General features: G+C 35.2%; 1 protein-coding gene across 5 annotated transcripts in view; it reads right to left on the bottom strand.

Annotated features, from left to right (window-relative positions):
* LOC112692512 (cardioacceleratory peptide receptor) overlaps positions 1–26,629 on the bottom strand; it is a 342,250-nt gene that overhangs the window by 145,799 nt on the left and 169,822 nt on the right. The window contains exon 1 of one of the 5 annotated variants that reach the window (XM_025567191.1): positions 2,288–2,451. The exons of the other annotated variants lie outside the window; for them this stretch is intronic. The gene's annotated coding sequence lies outside the window, so the exon portion shown is untranslated. Of the gene's footprint in view, positions 1–2,287; positions 2,452–26,629 lie in introns of those variants that run through there. 5 annotated transcript variants of the gene reach the window in all.

Consider the following 26,629-nt stretch of genomic DNA (forward strand, 5'->3'; position numbering starts at 1 on the left):
ATATCACAAACATTAGAAATAATTTTGTTATGGAAAGACACACTCAGTTCTTCTAAAGCAAAGATATTACTTAAAACACTTCGTGACACGGAATTTATCATAACTATTGTTTGTTTATCGGACGTTCTTCACTGTACCTTACCTTTTAGTCGGTTATACCAAAAAAATAATATTGATTTGAAAACAGCTCAGAATATTTTAACTGATACTATTAGTGTGATAAATATAAAACGACAAAACTGCGAAAAAGAATTTAATGACATTTTTCATGAAGCTCAGGATATAGCAGTAAAAATTGATTATGACTTAAAATTACCTAGAATTGATAAAATACAGACATATCGAGCCAACTGTAATACAAATGATCTGCAAGTATATTATCGACAGTCGATTTATATTCCAATTCTAGAATATGTGGCTGAAGGTTTAAAAGCTCGATTCAGTAATAGTACTCTAGAAGTACATAATTTAGTCATATTTATTCCTTCAGATATTTTGAAAAATACTGAAATTAATTTTTCAGATACTATTTTAAATATATCAAAAAAAAATATATTTATTTTTTTAATAAAAATTTAAATTTTGTTTCAAAATTAATAAAATCAGAGTTCAATCTTTGGAAAACTAAATGGATTCGAGAAAATGACAATGGTTTTAATATACCAAATAACATAAAATCCGATGAAGACATCTATCCAGCTATTAACCTTCTTTTAAAAATATATGCTACCTTAGCTGTCAGTGTTTCTAGTGCTGAAAGAAGTTTTTCCACATTACGACGACTTAAAACTTGGTTAAGGTCCACTATGGTTGAAGATAGATTGAATTGGCTTGCATTACTACATATTCTTGCAGATATAGAAATAAACGTCGACAACATTATTGAAAGATTTGCCAATCAAGGAACCCATCGTTTAGAATTTATTCTTTAACTTAAATATAATTGTATACAAAATAAATACTAAATACCATCTTAATAAAATATATTATTATAAAATTATAAATTTTAAAATGTTTAATGAAAATAAAATGTGTAAAACTGAATAGTATATTTCATGTGTATTAAATATATTTTTGTCTATTCGCCCTCCCCCCCCAATATTGAAATCCTGAATCCGCGCCTGAACGAGATCGTTTGAATACGACGTGGAAATTAAAAATATTGATAACCAATTAATAAATTATATCGGAAGACAATATCATTGTTTTCGCGAAAACCTGGTGAACCGTCCTGTCGGAATGCAACGTTCTGCAACAGCTTAGGCATACCAAAAAAAGATACGCGATCAAATCATGAACGGTTGAACATATTTTTCCCATCGCTGTAGTTATACATTAGTTTTATAATATTGAAAATGTCAAATATGATCAAAGTGTATGTGTGTAACTTGGCGGATTTAAGAAAATATGAATCGAAATCCACGTATTACGTGAACTCCGGAGTGACGGACACGTTTGATATATGATAATGTCACCGAACACGTAAAACCGATTAAGCACTATGTTGATACGAAGCGTAATAATACACAGTACACAATTAAACACGTCCTCACCGACTGCAGAAAATACGAATTACATTGTCAAAAATTCAACATAACTCACCATCTTGCTGAAAACCTCAACGTCGATACAACCAACATTCTTAAATTTCTAAGGGATACAGAACTTTATAAAACTTAATAAAAAAATTAATGTATATATTATAAATATAATGTACCTACCGTAAGTCTATATTTAAGTAACCTATTCACTATTAATATATATAATATGTAAATTTTGTAGCCAATGGCCCATAGTTGCCGAGGCATGTGTTATAATAAAAAAAAAAAAAAAAATACACAGTACTATTGGCGGCCGGCCGGCCGGCGATCGTTCCAATAAAACGCTATTCGTTTTCGTATCGTGATTGTACATGTTTGTATCGTTTGCAATGCGGTACAATCAGGGGTGGAACTAGGTTAGCGGAAGACATCCCCAGTCGTAAAATTGTAATTATTAAAAACCGATTTGATATTTTTAACTTTGTTAAATACCGATATTAGGTTAAAACTCAATAAGTACGATTAATTGCTCCAGAAGAATATTCGACTATCGGTCGAACACGGTAGGGCGTAATTTTAACGTTTTCCCGTAAAAGTTCCTAGTTACCACCAGTGGGCGGAATACGATTCGCGGGCGGAGCTGATCCGCCGATGTTATGATGTACAACGTTACATTGCGGTATCGCGCGGCCGACGGGTGGACCGATTTATGAACGCGAGCGCGTGCGCTTATGGGTAAAATTCACCTGTTCCGCCGCCGTCTCTCGTTCGTACGGGCGCAGTCGGAGAAGACCGCAACGAAAACGCGGGCCGTCGCGGGTCGCACGATCGTATCCCTTTGCCGGTGGACGGGTGGCGCGGACGAAGCCGCGTGTAACGTGCGGGCGTACGTCTCGCGGATCTCGTACGGGGGAAAACGGACGCGACGGACGACACTCGCCGACACCGACTACCGGCTTCGGGACGGTACACGCGATATATAGGTACGCGCGCGAACCCAGGCACGCACGCACTCGCTCGCACGCGCAACAAGCGAAACACGGGTCGGAAACGTAACGCGGGTTAGGTTTGGTTAGGTACCTAACCGATTCGGAGACGACCGACGACGATAACCGCCGCCCGGCGCAGTGGGACAAAACGTAACGTTGAACCACTACGCTGGACACCGTCCCGGGTGGCTCTCGATTTCTAATTATATTTCCATCGTCGGTTCGGATTTCGTGCTCCAACATGTGCGCGCGAACGAATGCGCGTCAACACTGTTGTCGGCCGCTGCGAACGAATCCGCACGCGGACCGGTCGTCCGTTGTGCACCGACCGTTATTATTGCGATCCTCTCTTGGCGTGTTCCTATCGCCAAACGTACGTCGCAACGTTCTTATTCGGCGCGTGCTGCTACACTTCTCACGGCCACCGTCCTTTCCGATTATGATATCCGGGTGTTTCTCTACTCAGGCGAGTCCGTACACCGCCGCCTCGGATTCGATTGCAAAACGGCAACAGACAATTACGGCTCTGATGATGGGTCCATTCCCTCCTCCTCCGGTCGCGCAATACGATTTGTAACCGTACGGTGGAATTGGGGGGGGGGCACTAATAACTATGTTTGCGAGTACACGACGATGACGATTTCTTACGGGTCTAGACATTTTCTACTTTAGAAAATATGCGTATAATATTTGTGCTTCGTTCTTACCCTTCATACGGTGTATATGTTTTTGAAAATCAAAACTTTTATTCAAATAACTATTTTGATATTAACGAATGACGGTCCACAATATTCTATTCTTATGTTATAGAAAATAAATCTTTATCCTAAAACTTCTCGATCGGTTTCCCTCCCTCCCAACAGCGAACGCTTGTCTGGGAATATTAGGATGAATTCACTTTTTACCTGCATTGAAATAGTTAAAAAATGTGATAATTTTACTTCTATGAAAAATCCAATGATATTGTAAGGGTTTTTCTTATCAATCGTTTAAATCAGGGTGTATTAGAAAATATTTTTAGCACCGTAATGAAGGTCAGTCATTTATTATTGTCATAATTATAACTATTGTATTATATTCTTATTTTTTCTACATGATATCGAGTGTAAAAAATAATCGCTCATTAAAGTTTATTTTTTCGTAAGTATCTATTGAACCGATTGCAATTCCATATTCGATTAAGTAAGTCCGATTTCACCTTACCCACGGTTTAATTGAACGTGTTTTATTGAGTAGATGTATATAAATACGCTTTAGCGGCGATTTCATAGAATACGGTATTTTACCCGTATCGATGCAATTTATGATTGTAAAATTAAAATAATTTGAACGTTCGGTTCACACGCTAGGAGAAAATCCATCGCATGTTCAGGTTCGACCCGCAGTCCCGTCCTGCCATAAAGCAATGTATGAAACGAACAACTCCGCAGATATAAGAACTGATAAAAGCTTGGGGAACACGAGTGTGAAATACGTTACATGTTAGCGACGAATTTGAGCGAGGAGGGGGATGAGTGGATGATCGACCGGGTGATATTTAATTTTTAGGGTCGGTACTGTTTTACGAGGCCAATTTTCTGTTGACGTGCAATAATGTTAATCGGCAATTGGTAAATCGCCGTGTATTTAAGTAGTCGACTTGTTACAATATTTAAAAAAAAAAAAAAAAACCACGTTATCCAGTATAACATAAATATTTATGGTGGCCGGAGAGAGAGAGGTGCATCGTACCCGGGAACCGAATATCTAAATACGCTTCAGGTGCACGTACGCGATACGCTTACTTTTGGATTCAGGTAAGAAAGTGGCGTATTTGAGACTTCACCTTGGGGGGCAGATATTAAGAGGGAGTAATAACCCATCCCAAACATTTTTTTTTTTTTTTTTTTTAAAAAAAACAAAGTAAATTTTCACGGAAATAATACAAAAGTCTACCAGTTTCAAACAGAAAAAAAAAATTCAACAAACGTAAAATATGATTTTCAAACATATCTCGGTGGGCGATCGACCCCCTCTCCTCAAATACGTCGCTGAGGTGAGCTGAATCAGTTCGTCCTGCACGTCAACGCACAAACGCGCGTGCAATACACATGCTACCACATGTACACCACAATGTAATGTGCACCCGCTCGGTGTAACGCACACGCTAGGAATAGTGACAATAATAACTGTATTCCGACACACGGCCGTCGATAATAATCGTTGGCCGAACGTGACCGAGCCATTTGTCTCTCGGCGGCAGCGGTACGCGGATTTTCATTTCGCTTCGTGTTTACACACCAAGCTCGGGCGCGTGTGAAAAGTCGTTTATCCGCCGCGTCTGCGCATCATCGGCATGGACGCGCGTGCATAAATATGTTATTATATTACTGCACACTCCTACGCCTCGGGTCGGCCGTACACTCGTTTAACGTCGTGATCAATAGGTTTTTTTTATAAAAAAAAAAAAAATAAAAAACAAAACAAAACGTTTGTATAGCACTAGTGTTCCGTACGGTTGTTTGGCTGAAATAAGTATCTCGCACTGTCTTCAGAAAAGAAAAAAACACAAACCGATATTATCAACACAATGTTATACACTCCTCGGTTCACTCTGAATCTTTAATGTATATATATTATATATAAACGTATTGTATAGCATAACCGATTGAATTCTCGATAGATACAACTTCAAGCATTGCCCGTATAAGTTGCACGATACCGAAATAATAATGTGTACAGCAGACTTTTGATAATTCGAAAACCTCTAAGAAATGGGTTTAACTAAACTCAGTCCCTGGAGAAAAACTCTATAATTCGATAAAAAAACACATTTACAAACGATAAACCGACAATAATTAATACTTCGAAACGACGGGGACAGCCAACAATTTAATCGAATTTTTTCGGTCGGAACCTCTATAATTCAAATATTTTAAGTGCACTCGCTGAAGTCAAATAATTAAATGAGAAATGTGGTTCGACTTACCAACTCGTATTCAAAAATAATATATAAGTAATTTTAGCATCGTAAAATAATGAATGCAATGGTATTTACATAAATGTCGTTATTTATTTATTTTCTCAAATGTATAATTTATACAATTATACTTATTTGCTGATTTTTTCTAAATAAAATATGTGAATCAAATAGTAAACATATGCGAAATGAAAATGATCAACTCTTTAAAATTCGGATAATTTCTATTTTTTTTTAACGTTCACAGTTCATCGTTAAATATGTTCATTACATGACCTGTCAACCAAATTGTAAATATAAAATTTGAACTGAAATTAGCCCAACAATTTGATGGGAAAGTTTAAGGATATTTTTACCGTTTACATTTAAGGTGATTCCAAGCTGCTTCTGAGTATACGCGATAATAGACGTGCATTACACCACGCACTACTAATTTTTCATATATTTTATTTTAAACAGAAAAAACTCGCGTGTTTTGAGAACGCAAACGATTCTGCCTGATTGGCACGCGAACCGTAAACGTAACCGGCGGCTTACTCGGAATATTCGTACACAGGGATATCATATTTACGTCGCATGAATATTCTATAACAGTATATATATATATATATATATATATATCATTTAAACATACAGGGCTGGTACAAGATTACGTATGTTACGGGAAGGTCGGTTAACACCACCATGACGTGCGTGAAATTTTTACTGTCTCGATAAGGTTATTTGCGTTGTTATGGTTAGGCACGCCAGATCCGGCCAAAAGACGAGGGATGAAGTGAAACGATGCTGTCAATCACCGGGCAAAACGATGATAAAGGATGAAAGGATAAAAGTACCGAATAACCAAATCATCAGGTGGAGCAAACCAAATAGTATTGAGGAAGGGATAAGAAAAAACAACAATATAGTGCATAACATACCACCACATAATACTTATGGGGGGGGGGGTGGAGGGAGTTGTAACGATTTTTAAACGGCAATCAGTCTATACGTATGATATGTATATTGCTGAGCAGACAATATGTTCCAACCAGGACATGTATCATCGTGTACAACTATAGTAAACCTCACGGCTAATGCCGAATATGTAAGACGTGGCACGACTACCGTCCGATGTAGCCGAACTTCGCACTGCGCTCTAGACGTCCATAGCCAATTTGTGTGGTAATATTAATTTGTGTTTTGTATTAACATTTTAATAACATCTACATTTATTCGTTATGTTAAGATCCTTTCCTTTTGTGTTGCCAAGCTACGGGTAGAATACATTCAAAAGGACTAGAAAACCTTCACCGAACAGCGTATATTTAACCGATCACCCCCTCCCCCCCAGTACTATAAAACTGAAACGGTACCCGAGGTACGTTGCGTCGCCTGCGCGCAGAGAGTGTCAAGTCAGGTTGCCGCCGACGTCGGCGGCGAAATGGTTTCGTCCAAACGGGATAATCACGTGACAACCCGTATCGCGTATCAATCCGTAGCGCATGTAACGGACACCACGGTCGCGTGATCCGCGCGCGTAACACGAAGATCGCGTAAGAATTACGACGACAACGACGACAATGAGACGTATTGGCACGTCGTTCGCGCAGCGACAAGAAATCGGGTTCGCGTGTTCGCGACGATATAGGATCGTTGCGGTCCCGCGCACGGTTGTGCGAAAATTTCGTCGCGTCGTTTCGCCGTTCGCAACATTAATAACGGCAATAATAGCAATAGTCTTAATAATAATAATAATAATTATGCCGGAATATCCATTAGGCGGAGTATGCTCCCGCCTTACGGCCTCACTGATTTAAGGGGGCCCTGTGAAAACGGAAAACTATATTATTTTTTTTTCAATAATACCCGTATTTTATTTACGAATTTACGGGACAAAAGTAACTATGAAATATAATATATATTAAGTTGTAGGTGTTTTATGCAATAATAATAATAATAATAATAATAATAAAAAAATTGAAAAAATACAAATAATTAAAATAAACAGCTTTAATAATAGTCGGTTATTATTAAAGCTGTATATTTTAATTATTGGATAGCAATGTTACAGATGAACGTAAAAAATAATTTTGCCCAACATTTTAATTGCCTAGGGGCCCACGTATAATCCGGCACTGGTACGGTGCGTTCACGGTCGGCCGTATTGCACGGGCACTGACGTGATACCTGACCTATAGGTCCTCCCACTACAGTCGTCCGAATAGGCGCACCGCGGCTTTACGAGTAATTTTTCACACGATCTATGTGGACACGCGTTGACGACAACGCACTGCACCCATCGATAGTATCGAGTAAATAGGGTTTTTTTTTATCACATTCTACCACTGTACCGATAACCGACCACGTTTTTCTCTTTGAGTACCGTAAGTGCCCACACGAGTACAAAGAGAAAAACAAAAACGTAGACGGACAGAGACAGGGAAAATACATGTATAATTTTTGCAGCGCGACTTTGCGGTTATTTTGTAGCTGAAAAGAATCAATAGAAAAATCTACGCTGGAGCTGTTTCGTGTTGTTTGTGTACATTTAAAAGCAACGATAAATCATCGTATATATTTTTTTTTTAAATAAAAAACCATTTTAAACGAAGATTGTTGTAACATAATAATAATTGACATTGAATATCTTATCTTTATTTTTTAAATTTTGCAAAACAATTTATTTCTACAATTACATAAATCTTGTACAGAGAAATATATCTCATAGTAAGACAATTTTAAATGCTTATACATTAAAACCATGGGTCTTAAATTACAACAACAAAAAAAAACCTTAATCTTAGATGTATTATAAATAGTTAAATCGTATTTCGAACATTAAACATGAAGAAAAAATTAAAAATTAAATTTTATCTACCGATTATTTAAATTATAAATTTACATACGATTCATTTTTTTATAAACTAAGAAGACTATCACAATAATGTTTTTAATGGTTAGATAATGTATTAAAAACAACTGACTGACAACATTAAATTATTACATTTTAAGTAACACATGACGGAATCAATAATTCTTTGTTCATCTATTTTGTATGTTATTGATGTTATTCATCTCTTTTTATTCTTGTTGCGCCATAATTAATACGAAAAAACCAAATAACATTTTTCATTTATATATAAATGAATTGTATGTCAGAATAAATCAGACAAGATTTTGTCGTCATACACCAAAAATTAATAACTTTTTTATAAATAATATATTTTAAATCTGACTTTTGCATGTTACAATACGTTCTTATTGTTAGTAAGTGTTTTTTATTATTTGCGGGGTACTTAGACTCAACATTTGTTTTTCAACAACTACACAATTATACATTTTTCACAGTTTTTAAAATCCGAGATGGTCGATTTAATGGCTTGATTTTTATAGAAACTCACAGTAAAATTATTAATTAAGTATTCGTGTAATTATGAATATTTTAAATTTAAATTAAATATATTATTTGTATCGCTGTTTCTTATTGTTATGTTAGTATTGATACTATTATACTATATTTTTTATGTTTCTTATAAGATTATGCCTCTACAACTTTAGGACTGTTGACTAAAAAAAATTAACTGTACAAAAATATTAATCATTTTAAAAATGTTTGTAATAACATAAATAATGAAATTAATATTACTGTTATGAATATACAGTATTTATCACGTTTAGTTTTTATAAATTGATGACACGACTTGGTTGTTGGCCATATCATTTTTATATTATTATGTATACCAAAATGTATAGCCAAAATGAAGGACCTAGGAACTTTATTTTTTTTAAGGGTGGTTTCTGTTTGTAGACATTTTATGTATATACTGAGATTTTACATTTCATAATATTTTTAATTTTTAAATTTAATAGTTCTATTATTGAAAAACAAAAAGTGCTTTTAGAAAATTGTTTCAATGATTATCAAAAAATATGTCATTTTACCGCCAGAACATTATAACTATGAAATATAGAATGTTAACGGATTTTGCTTTTTCCACTTTAATTCCATATAATGCTATAATTTGTAACATGCTATATTCATTAATTAATTTACAATCGTTCATGTTTTTTGGAAAATTTTTGTTTCTAATATAATTTTTTCACATTTTTCATATTATAGGTCATTTTTTGTGATTTACATACATGGATAATAGTTATTCTTAGATTTCAAAAAACAACGTTCAACCGACCGAACGTTAACAACTGACTGGTTGTCTTTGATTTGAAAACATTTTTTCGATACTTTGAAATCGTTTTCGTATAGATTATATAATAATGATTATAACTTACATAAGATTCTCAAAATCAAAACTATTAATCATAGAAGCACAAGAACGTTGTATACACACAATATCATCGTACGCATACACTGCACGCAATTTCACGCGTAAAAGTTATGTATTTTGGAAACATCGATTTACGCGTAATTTACGTATATATATATACAGTGTATATAGATCAAGGTAAATGAAAACTATGTGCAGATTTCGTATATTTCAATTCGGTGTTTTTACCAACTAATAATCATAATTATACACCAGGGGTGGCCATATCGCGGCTCGCGAGCCGCATGCGGCCCTCATCATAGTCGTATGCGGCTCGCGGTCTTATTTACAAAAACCAAAATATTTTAATTTTTTTGTATACATTTACAAAAAAAAAAATTTATTGCTAGATACGAGGCTATAGTGTACAGATTAATAAGCAAAAAAAAAAAAAAATTATTTATATGAATAATAAATTAAAAAATTAAACATCAAGTTAAATTTGTTTGCTTAGTATTTTTTTCATGTCCACTTTTTTAGTAAGCTTCTTAAGATCTGGTTGAATTGATGTAAGAGTAGTTCTTAGTAATTCTGTGAGATGATCATTAGTTAAATTTTAACGATATTTTGACTTAATTATTTATATATATATATATATGTTTATCAACTGTTAGCTTTCTTAATTATTTTTTTAGTATAGAAGTACCGATTAGATAATTTGACTCTTAATATATCTAATCTTATTAATACATGTGGCTCGTGTACATAGACATGTTGGCCACCCTTGTTATACACATTTTAGAATAACTTGACTATTTTTGTGTTGATAAGTTTTACGCATGAGCAAAACAACATTTTTTTTTATAAAATGACAAGATCTATATTTGAACCATTATTATTTTTCTACTTTTTTTATTTTTTAATGAATATAAGCTGTACGAGAATTTTCCCAGGGTTTTTTCTGATCAATCAAGTTTTCCGGTAGTCGACCTTCCCCCTTCAAATCCCCCCCGTTCCCTCTCGATAGGCGAACAACTGTAGCGCAAGTAAATCGCGTCGACATCCTTCGAGGGTTGGTCGATGGGAAACGACTGCGGCGACGAACCCGTTGCGAGGGTGTGATTATCTAATTATTGGCCGCCGCCGAGTCATTTGACGGAACGATATTCGCCGCTGGAAATCGAATTAAGTCCGCGAAGTGATGGATGACGGGACCGCGTACGGTAGTTGACAACTAACGGTAGTGAAACATTTCCTACACTTTCGGTCGTCACCGCGGTACGCGTTATATTCCGCCAAAATTTCGCGTTTCGCAAGCCACAATCATTGTACCATTTCGATGCGCCTACGCAATATTGAACGAAATTATACGGGCTCTGCGTGTTTGAAATCCGGTGCGAAACGTTCGAAAAACACCGAGCGTGGAACGATCGCAGAGGTGGGCGGCCACGTGCGAAGCGTGACAGCAGGGCGACGTTGATTAGTGGACATTTAAGGTAGGGATGGAGATATTTTCGGTATACCGATATTTGAAAAATTTTCGTAATATAACCGGTATTTTCGACGTCCAAGAATACTACCAGTATACCGTGATTCGGTAATACCGTTGTTACCGAAAACACCGTAAATTATGATATTCATACTGGTTGCTAATACATGTTAATTTTTATTACTCCAGTTAATTTTTATTTTTTAGAGATTATCGTTATTATTTTACAAAAATACAATACAGGTATACAGATTGCAGATAAATATAATACAAGTCACAAAATCCGAGGTTTGGCAATCACCTAGGTACGGTATTTTCGGTATTAACCAGATATCGGTATCAACATTTGAATTACCGCCAGCCCCAATTTAAGGTTATTGAGAGGGAACTTAACCGATATTAATTGCTTTTATTTTTCATTATAGAATGGATTTTCGCTCTGAATCAGAACCGAGTTATTTTGACGACATTATACTATACGAGTGTTTTATTTTATTATTTATTTCTACAAATTAATATAATTAAATAACCCTTGATTTTGATTTTAAATCAATTACATTTCAAATAAATTTTTTATTTTTTTAATGTGTACCAATTTTTAACTACGAATTCCCAATAACAGTAATCAACATAATACAATTTCTAAAATGGTAAAGTCACACAATAGCTGTCTTTTGCGATGCTCCTATATGCACGTTATTGAATTGAAGCGCGTCACACGTATTCTCCTTGCACGGTTTGTAAAAACGAGTTGCCGGGGGTGTACTGCAAACGTTCAGGGTCGTGCTCACCACTCGAGAGGGTTGTTGGGGGGTGGGAGGGGTAGGCGACTGTGTATCACTCCCGTCGCTTTATTTGTGTCTCACGTGATTTATTTAATAATACGGAACAGATTTACCGAGAAAAATGTCCGCACAATGAAGTCTTCAAAGTGTAATACGATTTGGAATCGAATGACTTATCTGGGTTCGGATTTGTTATGTCTATTTCTACTAAAAGGAAGGTCTTTTCTTGTCTCGTCCAATTTATGGGACCTCGGGGCTTTTATTACCAAAGTTTTTTACGTATTCAAAGGTACGACTGTGCGATCGTCCCACACCACTCCACAGGGAGGATGCGAGTGAGTTGTGTTACTTTCGGTGGAGTAGTAGATTCGAAGGCAAGCACGTGGTTTTTTGCAATCAGAAGATGGATATGACCACGCAGAGTCGCGGTGATCGATCGCAGCAAGATTTCATTTGTACGGTAATCGAACCACACGCGTCGCGATCAACCACGTGATTGCTAAAACACACTACACCGGTGTAACGGGCAATTTTCACGCGTTTTTAAGTTTTTTCTCGAAGTATTCGGTTTTCTGATAAAAAAAAAACACCCAGAACTTTTAATATTTATACGTAGTATCTGTTGTTGTTTCTGATTTGTCCGAGGGAATCGACACTTTCAGAGTTTAAGTTCCGGATCAGGTGCGCGATAATTTAATCGCCGGCGATAAAGTGCGCGTGAACCTCATGAACGTCGTACGTTCGTTTGAGCCGAGCGAAATCGAATACGAAACATACGTTTCAATGTTTTAATAATATGTACACTGGACGGTTATGCAAGAGTTGCGAGGTCAGTTTTCGTGCATCACATATCTCGTTGTGTTCACATCCGTCAGTTCCGTTACACGTCGATTGAGAATGATATGATCCGCAGACGTCACGTTGTGTTACGAAAAAAAACGCGTCGACGAATCATAATATTGATCAACGATCACGTTAAACATGACGACGGCATTGCATTGAACTGTTTTGGACGTGAAAGCGACGAAGGGAGGCGATTGTTTAGCGAAGTCCGAAAAACGTGCTCTCCGCACGCCATCGAAGCTTTTGTAGCGCACCGCGCGGAACAAGAAATCGTAATTAATTTACAGAGAGACGCGCGTCCCAAAACAGTAATGTATTATTATCATAATGGGCGCGCGAACCGCGGCAACGAGGACGTGACGAACGACGACGACGTAGTTTCGGCGCGACGCGTATTCGGAACATCCCTGTTTAAAGAAAAGCTGCTGCTGCTCGGTTAAGCGGAAACAACGAAGATGATTTGAAAGGACGGGGGAGCAGAGGATCGATGGTGAACGCGCAAACACTATTCGTCGGTTATCACGCGACGGATTCGGTCAGGATTTCAATGGGGGCACGACGATGATGTGATGTTTTTTGACGACGGTTTGACGAAACGAGATTTTTGATCGAGAATACGTCGTCTCTTAGCTTTTCCTCATGCACCCCCGACAAAGTATTGTGTAACGTGTAACAGACCCATTAATGTCTTCTTCATTTATCACCGGACCGCTATCGTTCGGACGCGCACGACCCCCTGCAAATCGTAAGTCAAATAATTGTGACCGCGACAGCATTAATATTTATTATTACTCGCGTGTGCGTTACATTGTAAATTCGACGATCTAAGTCGTCGTCGTCGTCGTCGTCGTCGTATTATTTTTATTGTCTGTGCGATAAACCGGACACGGCGTATGATCGTTATGTTTTATCGTGCACATGCACCGTATAGTTTAAAACTATTACGGTTCAATACCAGTGTAATCCGACGACGACGACATTGCGATAAAATATTGCACATTACGAGAGAGGCGGGGTATGCTTTTCACTTCGGTGTATTATCATAATATATGTTGATAACAACGACACGATGTAACTGACGGGACAGGGTGTTTTTTATTTATTTTTTTTATTTTTTATAATCCATTTCCCCCCTGTATCACTTTTTGAATACCTATTCGTAATTTTTTCCACCTATTTTTTTGTGCTTACGAACGTGAATTTATTAATATCATTAATACATGTAAACAACTACTATCTATAGTTATCTATTACCTCATCATTATCGTAAGACAAAACTCTTCATCGAAGTAAAAACTGTACACAGCAGGGATTTGATAACGGAATATATGAAATTACTAAGTTATTGCAGTAATATCGATCTCTACAATATTGACTTGTTTTAATAACATCATTAAATGTTTTAATTATTATTAACAGTTACTTACTAGATAACTTATTTATTTATTTTAACGTTGAACAACATTTTTTTCTGTGCATTTTTCAACGTAGGTTCACCTAGAAAATATTTGCATATTTTTGTAATTTTAAACAATATACGTAGTGATAGTTTTTTCCGTGTAACGCGCATATTTATCCGTTCTCCAAATTATAATATTCTACATAATTCAATAAAAAAAATTGTATTTTTTCACGCAGTATTTGTCATTGTCCGTCTTATTTACATAAATTAATATGTTTCTCGATAATCCATAAGTGATATATTAGGCGAATAGTCGAGATCGTTTAAAATAATGTCGCTTATGAAAAAAAAATATTCATTATAAACGATAAAGAATCACATCGTTTGCTGCCGCATACGTAAAAAAACATGTGTTAAACCCGTCCATTTCTGTTAGCTCGAATGGGACAAATAGATGTAGCCGTTTGGACGTGGGGACAAATGGACATCAAATATATATATATATATATATATATATATATATAAATTATAAAACCATTGATATTTTTTGTTCTTAATATAACTAATGATATCGTATCATAATATCAAACCTTATTGAATTTTATCGTTTTGACAATAGGTATCTTTTATATCAATGTATATAACTTATTGGTTTTTACTTTTTATAATAATTATCACACATTATCGAAACACGGTGATACACAATACACGACAATACACATCTATAAACATGTTAGTCGTATAACAATGGCTTTCAAATGTACATTTAAGATGTCGTTAATTAATTCAAATCGCGATGATGAAGTTTTTTTGAATGAATACTTTTGACATTAAAATTTACATCTTATAATATATATATAATTATTTACTTTATTTACTGATTTATATAAATATATATTTTTTTTGACGTCCATTTGTCCCCACGTCCCAACGGCTACGTCCATTTGTCCTAGATCGCTATTAGCTGGATCTATCCGCCTGCCCGCAGTAAATCCATAAATGTGTACTGTGCGTGCAATGAATTGTTTTTGCGGTTCAGGAGAAAAATTCGTCGGGACGGCTGCTCAATCCTTTCTCCTATGCGTACCACGCACTTGTAAACTGTTCGCCCACGCGCCCGATACAGTTTACACGAAGTCCGATCGGACTACTCCCGTCCTGTATTACAAACGTTATGGCGCGTATCTGTAAAAAATGGGTGTGCAGTATATAGGTATAATTAGAGAGGCTGAAGGGACTTAAGCCCCGTCAAAAACATTCCAAGTACCCAAAAAAAAAAAAAGAAATCATGCAGAACTGTATATTATTATATTGTTAGATAAAAAAAAATATGTTATTACTTGCTTTCCAATAATTACATTTTTTATAGAGGGTGAAGAGCGGAAAAAAATTTTCTGAGAGGCAGTGATTGAAAAATATACGGGAAGAGCTAAAACCTTACCCAAAATTTTTACCTAAATTGCACCTATGTCCAGCAGCTTTTTCACCGGTCACGAGCCGCGCAACCGTACGCCGCTTTGGGATTTCACGAATCGCGAGAACGCGTTGCCCGCACACTGCCACGCTTTTCCTTGCCACGAGTCTGTTTTGCAATACAGTACTGCCGCCACTGGCGTCGGCGACGACGGATTGCCCGAGGCATTTCGACCGACCACATTCATTATTGCAATAATTAACTATCCGATGTGCTCTGGCTGTCAGCATTAGGTCCCTTTTTGTGTCATCGCCCTCTGCAGCACGCTCACTCCCTCTCTTGCTCCCGACCCTCAACTGGTATCTCATTGGATCAAAGAATATACCCGTGTCATTCAATGTTCGTTTCTCTTCTGCGTTTCATTCGTACCATATTGTTCTTAAGGTCTATCGCGCGCGCAACATCTGTCTTGGTTTCAAGTAAAAAAATAATAATTGTAATCGAATTGCACGATAACAACAACATGCGACTTGTTTTGTCCGTTTCGGGTCTTAAAATAATGTCAGTTAAGTTAAAAACTGTTCATGTTTGTTATACATATACATTTACAGTTTTACAGAGAAAACTGTAGTTTTAAAACCGTTGAAACTATAATCGGTCTGCATTGTATAGTAAGAAATTATAACGAAAATGTCATGAGTCTTTATTTAAAAAGAATAAATTACAAATTACGAATAAAAAATTCTAAAGTGTATCTACGTAGAATTGTGCACCTGGAAAATACGTATCTTGATTACCTCCTCAGTGAACGCAGCAGCGTAGAGGGTGTTGTTATGACAGATAAAATAATACCTTAATATGTGTGTGTAATCTTGGTAACCGGGGAACAGTAACGGTCTATAACTATATTGTTATGTAGCTCTTCTGCCTTGATTTTTGTATTACGTGAAACAAACGTGATGTCGACAATGGTCGAATTGCAGTTTTGGTTTTTGTCAACAGAGAAAAAGGTTTCAGCTATTTTGGTTTGTCGTAATACGTGATATACTCGTACCATCAAGACTTGCAGAGTTGTTGACGATTTCTAGGAGTGATTTTATGCCAAAATATAATGTTCGCGACCACTTTAAACGATTTCTCGTTTCGCGATCGTATGGTATATGGCTTAGCGTAAAACGTTCATGTATTTTTTTTTTTATTTTTATTTTTTTTTTGAGAATGTGAATAATTTATCTGTAACAATCTGCAAAAATATTGCGAATATTGGGTTGCACCTAATGTATTTATTTATTTTTTTCTGTCGCTTTTTTGGAAAAAACCATATCCTTCTGCAAAATGTATAAATGATTTACATAATTGTTTGTTAGATTTTCGTTTGAAAAGTATTTTCAATGCAGTAGCAGATACGAGGTGACTTATCTGAAGTGAGGTTCTCTTCCAAGGTGTCAGTAAAAGTGTCAATTGCGACGCTGGAGTGGCAATGTTACTTACAATTTGTACAGTCAAATCTAGGTTACAATTAACATGTGCGTGATGCGTGTATGCATGTGTGTATATGTTATTCTTGAATTACAAAATATTGATTTAACGAAAGTAACATTGGATGGGTATTTACTGTTGACATTGATTGTTTTTTATTGTATAGGTCAAGAAGAGCGATAGCTGTCTTAAACTTTAGTTGTTCGAGTTCATTTTTAATAGAGTAACTATCTATTGCTTTAAAATAGTTGCGACGAATTATTCAATAACTCCTATGCCATATGAATAAGTTTAAGCCATACTTATCGGTAAAATATAGCTGTCGTATGTACGGAATTTCGCACGGATGTAAGTTAATGCTAATGCGGCACGACACGTATGCTTGATTGGGTATACTGGCTAATTGTTGGGTTTTCATCGGGAGCGCTGGAGGTATTTAAAAAACAGTAAACATATTGTAGGTATCCGATTTTGCCTACTTTGGTGCTTATACATTTTATGTCCGCAATTAGGATGTTAATAACCCAACCCGTGTCCGCAATTAGCATATTAATAACTTATTCCGTGTTCGCAATTTGTATATTATAATATTAGTCAAAAACATTTGTCCGCAAGTACATCCGCAAGTAGTATGCGGCCTAACAATAATAATAATAAAAATGACGAGTACAATGCTATATATATATAATGTAATATAATATATTAGTGCATCAAAATTATTAAAGATGTTACTTAAACCCCTATATTTCTATCAGTGTATCAATACGATTTTGTCACAAGCGTAACGGTACGAATATTGCAAAGTTCAATGGCGTAAGTAAAGGGGGTTCAACCATCCCCCCATTGCCAGAATTCCATATTGTAAATAAATAGGTTATAATAATTATTACCTAAATACATTAACCTCTACCAAAATAGTCTTCACTTACGCAAACGGTCATGAACACACCACCATGTACAGCATAGTATTATGTAAAACGTATTTCGTTAAGCACTTCCGACTAATTTTCGCCATAAATTTATTAGAAAAAATTGTTTTAGACAGAAAAAATAATAAGAACATATTGTATACCAGCGTAATTCTACGTAACAATGCGTATTCTTTGACTTGCGATATGGGTTATAATATAATATGATCGGACACCAAGACTACTGCAAAAGAAAAGGAATATAACATGAATTTTACTACTTTACAGTACAAAGCTAATAAAGGTAATAAATAAAAAGATTTAAACTTAAATGCTTATCAGTTTTTATAGTTTTTTTTGTAGACATTTTTAATTTTAATTTTTACAGTGGATATTCGATTGAATATGTATATTATTTTTTTTCGGCTTGCTCTTTTTATTTGCACTTAGTTATTGTGGTGAGAGATGAACTCAAATAAACTCAAGAAAAATGACTGCTGACGCATTTTGAAAAAATGTAAAAATTATTAGATCCTGGTTATCACACTTTTATTTATTTATTTTTTTTTTAAGGAGAGGGGAATCGAATGTCACCGCTAAGTTACAATTCCAATTACTGCACGTACCGCGATCTGTGTCGATGTCAAGTAATGCTGCGGGTCACAAGAACTTTGGTACAACCATGTCTTGGTACCTAACTATAGATACTTTCTTTATTCACAGTCACCGCTTTACCATTGTCACCTCAAAAAAAAAATAAGGGTCATCAACTCTTCCATTTTAATCGTACAGAACAAAAACCCCAGACAGTTCGAACCCGGTATTCTATTGAATTCATATTGCATACGTCCGTGTTCCACGTGTAGTGATCGCTGTGCAGGACACGACGATCGGTACCACAATAATTATTTAAATGACGTAGCACGTTTGTTGTTGTCTTAAGACGTATTGTTAAGAAAGATAGGTATTGAAATAATTAAAAACTTTTCATTATTATTTAATTATATAGTAAAATACTTTATTACTGTAAACTGTGAGCATCAGTTACAGGCGGAAATTCAAAAAAAAAAAGTTTTTCAGGGAGGAAACTAACTCTGGTGATTTACAATACCACGGTATAACGCATTAATCATATCTGAGAGTCAATGACGAATGCAGAACATTTGTACGGACCAACAGCGGCAGTAACATTTTCTCCCACGAGCCGAGAAGAACCTGCGTTGTCCGGTCCGCAAACCGAGTGCTACGATACGAAAGGTCTGGTTATAATACAAAAGGTTTTTTCATTTATTTATTTATTTTTTTATTTTTTTTTTCTTTTTTTTTTCTTACAATAATAACTGTCGCAGTTTTGTACGTCTCGCAGACGTACGGAATGCGACTGCGGACGAACAATGCGACACGGGAATTGTCTTAGTTGTCACCGTCACCATATAGTGCAGTCGAGAAAAGTTTCGCGCATCGTTTAAATTAGGTAAGGTTTTTATATTGTACATGAATATAGATTAATATTTGAAATCATCCGTTTTTCCTCCGTCGTCATAGCCAATCGCGTGGAATCATGAATAATAGGAAAATTCGGCGGAACAATATACGCGTAGAAGTCGAATGGACTATAATTGCAAAAATAATCTGACACGTTTAAACATTTTAGCGACGGAGGACGATATAATATAGAAATCGAATAACGGATAAATGCATTGTTACGTGGGATCGTTTCAATAGACTTATTGCGGATCGGTTGATCGCGAACTGTTTTGGCGTTACGCAATGTACGAGATCCGAAATAAAAAAAAAAAAATAATCTTGTTGATGACGCGCCCAGAGCTGAATCAAAGGATGAATCCCAAAAAGTTCTCGCCTAGCCGTCTTACCACGTCCTTATGTGCACACGTGCACGGTCTCTTTTCAGATCTCTCGACGGGCTTGATTGCCCCTGTAAGAGCAATAATGACAACGATAAGAATTACATTAACCGTTGCGCTGCTCCGTGGAAAAGAAATTGACGTGTTCACGAACGCACGACCGGCGGCACAGTTCAATTGAAAAACCAAAACGACGTAAGCGTACGGATTGGCCAGCACGCGGAATGCGGAATGTTATTCCTCTTTCAACCGTCCGCGACGTATACGTATACTCGTGCGACGGCGACAACTAAAACGATTCCCGTGTTCAGGTTATTATTAATCATTATTATTATTTGCGTTCGCATGCCGTACGTCTGCGAGACATGCGCGAAACGGCCACAGTTATTACTGCGAGGAAAATGAAAAAAAAAAAAAAACCTGACCTCTCGTATCCGTAGCACTCGGTTTGCGGACGGGACAAAGCGATCGACACGGGTCCTTCTTGGTTCGTGCGAACAAACTACTGTTGGTCCGTATACATTTTCTCCGTTCATGATCGACCCACAGGTGTGGGGTTATGCGTTATACCACGGTACTGCGAATCGCCAGAGTTGGTTTGCTCTCCGAAAAACGTTCTTTTTTTCCGAACTTCCGTCTAAAACTGTTGCGCACAAAGTGATAAAGGAATACTAGTCTAATATACTTGGAAGTTATAAACCGGTTTGCATTTATCTCTCTGGTGGTCAGTTTGTACCCCATGATTGGTGGTTAATATTTAAGAACGGTTATTCTGTACGGATGAATGTGCAGCGAACAAGTTGCGTTCCGATAATACCGTCAACACATTCTTGTGCAGTCATATGTTTTGGGCAGTATAAGTTAACAATCAAACCATAATGTACTACTTAATATCACGTTATAAAAAAAAAAGGAGTTAATAAGAACAAAAAAAAAAAATGGGCATAATGATATTGTCTAGTGATCAGTGAAAGCTGTCTAAAGCGGACTCTGAATAAAGCGGAAAATTATCCAATACGGAATTTTTCTATGGCCCCGGTACGTTCCTATAGTTTTATATAGACGCTGAACCTCAATAAAATGAAACCTTCTTAACGCGGAAATGGAACAATTTTGTAAGTCTCATGTAAGTAAAAACCTTACATAAACCGGAAAAATGACACGCGTGTGTGTACTATAAACCAAAAATAAGGTATAAAATATAGATATGCATATCGTTGTATGTAGAATGTACATTGTACATCGTTAAATAGTGATAGATAATGAAGATAACATTTTTCTATACATATTCGTACAATACATGTACATACAATGCATATTATCGCATAAACGATACAAACTTTCTTCTCTATAACTGTGAAACAGTCATACACCAACAGTCGTATGTACACTTTTAATTTTATCTTCCGTTAATTGTATTAAATATTAAAATGTCAAGATATAAGTGTCTATGAAAAATATCAACTGATCAATATGAGTAGTATAAAAGGATAATTGAATAATCCGGAATTTTTCCGTTTTATTGAATAAAGCGGATAATTGCTTAAAGCGGAATTTTTTATTGGTCCCATGTGATTCCGTCTTAGACAGTTTTCACTATAATTATTATGTATTGTTTACAAAACAATAGTTGATTGAGGATTTAGATTGTGATTTTAAGGAGTTGGTTTATGAATTTTAGCTGTGTTATGTAATTTCTCGTTAATGTTTTAATTTTTTTATTTTTCCACGTTCTTACAATGGTTTCATCTTGCTATCGATTGGCAATAATTTTATTTTAATCATACTATATTTAACATAGTCGTTTCACTCACGATTTTCAGAGGGTGATTGGGATTATTTTCGGGTGACGCACCATGATCATTTACTTGCTCCGATATTTTTACCGTATATATTGACTACGAGTGACAGGTCTCAGCAAAAGATCTTCAAATTTGATTTGACCTAGGAATTTTACGAACTGCACAACAGAAAGCCGGCGCTTTAAAAAGCTCAGATGTTTGAAGAGACTTATTTAGACTTGTCAGTATTACGGTATGGCATCCTAGCATTTCGTACAATAATTGAACAATCAATCAATACGAGTCCATTAAAAATATCTTAAACGCTTTCGACGTAAATTGTACGTTTTCGGTAATGACTTTAAAAGTCAAAGTCGTTACGGAGAAGCAGCTTCAAAAAGAATCAACTGTCTTCACTTCAATTCCCGTTGCAGTGATATTGTTTCGAACGATTTGTTTTAGTTTGTTTTAGTTTCGATCCGTCTCATTTCCCGGAACACCGAATACGTTTCATTTAATAATTTAGACTAAATATATTGTACCGTACATTGTTCTTTGCTTTATGTTTGTTCTCGGATGCACGCTTGTACACGATAGTGATTAAATGGTGAACGTGTAACGGTTACATTGTAAACGTCTCAGAAAAAGATTATTTTATCTTATCATAGCACGATATTATGATTATCCTTTGAAGAGATCATTTGAACACATACACCGTACAACAGTGTGCAAGTAAAACATATTTTTACAGAACCTTATTGTATCGTGTACAACAACTGAAAGTGTTCGATGTTCTTTCATTTCGTAGGAGTATTTTGTAATTTTTTTTTTTTAAATTAAACTTTTTAAACGCTAAAACATCTTTGTTCGATCGTTTGAATAAGAAGAAAATACAACAATGGACCGTAACAACAGTTTGTATTCGACTTCTTTCGGTGTACCCTCGCTGCGATATAATATTATTACAACGCGTAAAACGGTGAAAATTACTATTGAAAAGCGATAAAAGTGTAATATATTTCGGCACGTCCTAGCTGAGGGAGTAGCAAATGTTGTATGAAGCAATAACACAATATACATGCGCAATAAATAATAGTACCTATATGTTACTGTACGATAGAATTTTCTTTGGTGATGGTGCGATGTGATCACCATATATATGACGCAATTGATGTGTTGATCAAGATTTTACCTTATTCATGATTTGTATGTGTATCGGTTGAAAGTAATATTCGCGGGTACGTTATCAGTTTTTTGATACGATCAACGGTTGTTGATTAAAATCTCGAATACGTACAATGAAGGTGTCCAGAAAATAAATCGTGAAGGTTATTCCATACCGCAGCGGAAAATAGTTATTTGTATACCGTGAAACTGTATGCCATCATCATATATTATCAATGAAATCCCGTGCCGCATTGGCATGTTTCCGTGTTACGCGCGCATCATTGTAGTTGGAAATTCGTATATTTTTCTCTCCATCATTGTAGTTTATACATTTTGATGAATTTTTTTTCGCTGTGAACCGTAACGGTAAATAATAACAGTTAACTGGGAATATCATAAAGAGGCATATTTAATTTTTACCAAACCATCCATCCACCAGCGGTTCTAAACAATATCACCGTACAATAATTAAAACCCCAGCGTCGTCGCTTGTACACCATTTGCAATAATAAATCACCGAAACGTTTACCCTTTTATATCTACCGCTGCACCAGCAGGAACGATGCGATGTGGGGTGTTTGGCTCAGACGATCAACGTTTATTTTCAACTCGGCAACTATTTTTTTTGTTTTTTTAAATAGTGAAAATGGTCTATAATTTTCATATTTTATCAATAGCCCTTTGATTACCTAGTCAGAATCTGTGCACATTTTTCATCGTAAAAAGTCCGAGCATACCAAAAGAGTGTTAGTACGTCCGTTTGGCTCGACCACCGATTTTACTCATCTGTTTATAATGATAAAATATATTTTGAAGGCTAATATTTTTTTACCAGGAAATTTTCTTCTGCCGTTCGCCAACATGGGGATAAAATAATTGATTTATGTTAATTTAGTGAGTGGACAACATACACTATTTTTCTCTATCTATTTTTCTCTCACACAAACACAAAAACATAAACTCACACAGGTACAGACATTTTCGTATGGGACGTGTTATATGAATGATTTCACGTAGCTTTATTGAAAAAATAAAATGTTTTAGCGAGATCTAGAGTCATTAATCTTAAATTCCTCTAAAACATCTAAAAATTAGAGGTTTCTATTTCATGTTTTTATGGAAATGGAGTTAAAGTTCGTATAGGTAATTAAAATGCACGAATACACACGTGTATTTAGAGTACATGTTAAATTTTCATGTACCTGTGTGTCATGTATTTAAAGTCCATACACCGTGTTCAGGTGACAAAGGGGCACGTGATCCTTTCTATTGTCGTTTAAAGAAAATTTATATAGTTGTCGTTAATGGCCATATCTCTACTGTAAAATAATTTATAATTCCCAATTTTATTATATACCTATAACAAATACACATGATTAAAGGTAGAGGAATGTTGTTGATTCAACCCTCCTCCTAAAAACTAGACTTCTACTACACACACACACACACACACACACACACACACACACACACACACACACAAACTCACACAAATCAGATATAATTTTAATAAATTTCAAATGTTTTCTCATACAATAGATCTAAGGAAATTTCGATTGCAAATGATCAATTCCTTACCAAAACGTACACATTATATTACATCTGTATACAGATAGACCACAAGGTTTTATTAACTATCATGACTGATGAAAAAAAAAAAAAAAATTAAAACAAAATAAACCCATTAAGAACCAACAAGAAAAATAAAAAGGCAATATTTTTTTATGTTTAAATTCACTATCTTATTACAACGACAAGTACCTATTGTAAAACATTGTAAATTCGTAAAATTTAACAGTGCGAAACATCCATTGTGTTAAAACAGATAAAACAAAATAAGCGACGAAAAGTCCTATCTTGGTTTTGATAGACCTTTATTGAAACAGATTGTAAGTCCCGTCCGTACACATTGTACCTTGACAGGAATGATTTGCAATGTAATAATGTCGGTACGGTTTCGTTTTCATGATGCGCGACGTTATTATGTATAATTCCACACGACAGAAAGAACGGTGTGCGTAAGTAATAAAAATACCGAATGTCCTCCGAAAGAATTCGAATGATCGTAAAACGAATATTTGATTATTTAGTCAGCGAAAACGGACTGCAGTGAAAAGTTTGATTTCGCTAAAAAGTTTTTTGAGTTACAGAAAAATAACAAAGCTGTTACCATTTGCATTTATCACTACTATAATTTTTACCTTTATTTTTACTTGTTTGTTTTCCGACTGATTTTCAATTATTTTAACAATTAAATAATTAAACAACGTTCGTTTACGAATGATAGTAAACCGAGTCGAGGGTATAAAAATGATATTTTTTAATGATATTGTGCTTAATTTTTATTGAATGTCATATAAAATATCTGTTCAAAAAAGCACGGCTTATTGCAGCATTTATTGCGCGTGGAAATAACATACGATTCGATTAAGAAAGCGTATACTTGTTAGCGACGATCGAAAAAAATATTTTTTTTATGTGAAAACATTTTATACGGCTTTCAGATTTTACCGCTTGGACAGTGAAAATTTTCGAGCTTTAATTTTTTTGCGTAACGCTCGATACCTATTATATTATGAAAAGGATAGGCGTTTTTTATGACAGTTAAATCTGAAGTTCTACTGGATCAATTTGCATAGTTTTTTTTTTTTTTAACGTGAGTACTTTGGGTGCAGATGAGCCATTTACTGAGAAAAATTAAAAAAATAATTAGGTAAATAGTTATTAGAAGTATTAAAATGTCTGTATATACCAGTGGTGCTCAACCCATGGCCCGCTACAATTTTTTTTTGAAATGAAACAAAATATTTAAAAAAAAGTAAAATTAATATGAAATAAGATTTTTTTTTAAGGTTATTAATTTTATTTTTGAGCATATTCAAATAGAAATTTCACGAAATAAGCCATGCACTCAAAGGACAGATCAAATTAATGTGTACCGACAGTGTGTACCTCAATCTGTACCTAATCTTCTCAGTAGTTAATAAAATATTTGAAAACAAATTCAATACGTATTAGATTAATATTACTCGTACTTTTATAATTGGTGGCCCGATTCAGGATAATTATTTACCCAAGTGGCCCACCGAGGGAAAAAGGTTGGACATCACTGGTGAATACCAGTGCTTAGATTAGGAAAAATTAAATAGAGGAGCTCAGTCCAACGATTCGAAAACTGCGTTCCACGTGCGCAATTATTTAACACAGACTCGTAGGGGGCTTTGTCCCTCACCCCTACTCTCCGCCAACCTTACATATATTCTGAATACCAAATTTCAGCTAAAAAAATATTTTAATTCCAAATATAATATATTTTGATAGTAATACCAACATCCTATATGTTACAATAGAAAATAAAAATAAAATAATAATTAACATAATTGTAAGCGATCAGGCAGTTTCGTAAATCGAATGATATAATCATATATTTGGTTTTTGTTTTTATCTATTTTTACTCTTTAATACGGGTCACGGCCGAAGATTAGTTGTGGTGCGGACATTTATTTTTTTCCGAAATGCCGGTTATGTTCGATCGCCAATATTAATAACAAATCGTACAATGTATAAAGTATAATACACCAAATTCACAGACATTGCTATTTATATTTTTCCAGAAATGTCAACGTTGTTCCTTATCATAACTACCATATAATCTTTAATTATGAAAATAGTTTTGATATTATAAATCATAAAATTCGTTTTCGAATTGACGTAAATTGAAATTCACATAAAAATTATTTTGGACATCAATTAGGATGAA

Source organism: Sipha flava, unplaced genomic scaffold (assembly GCF_003268045.1).
Source record: "Sipha flava isolate LNK unplaced genomic scaffold, YSA_version1 74_pilon_pilon, whole genome shotgun sequence".
Classification (NCBI taxonomy): domain Eukaryota; kingdom Metazoa; phylum Arthropoda; class Insecta; order Hemiptera; family Aphididae; genus Sipha; species Sipha flava.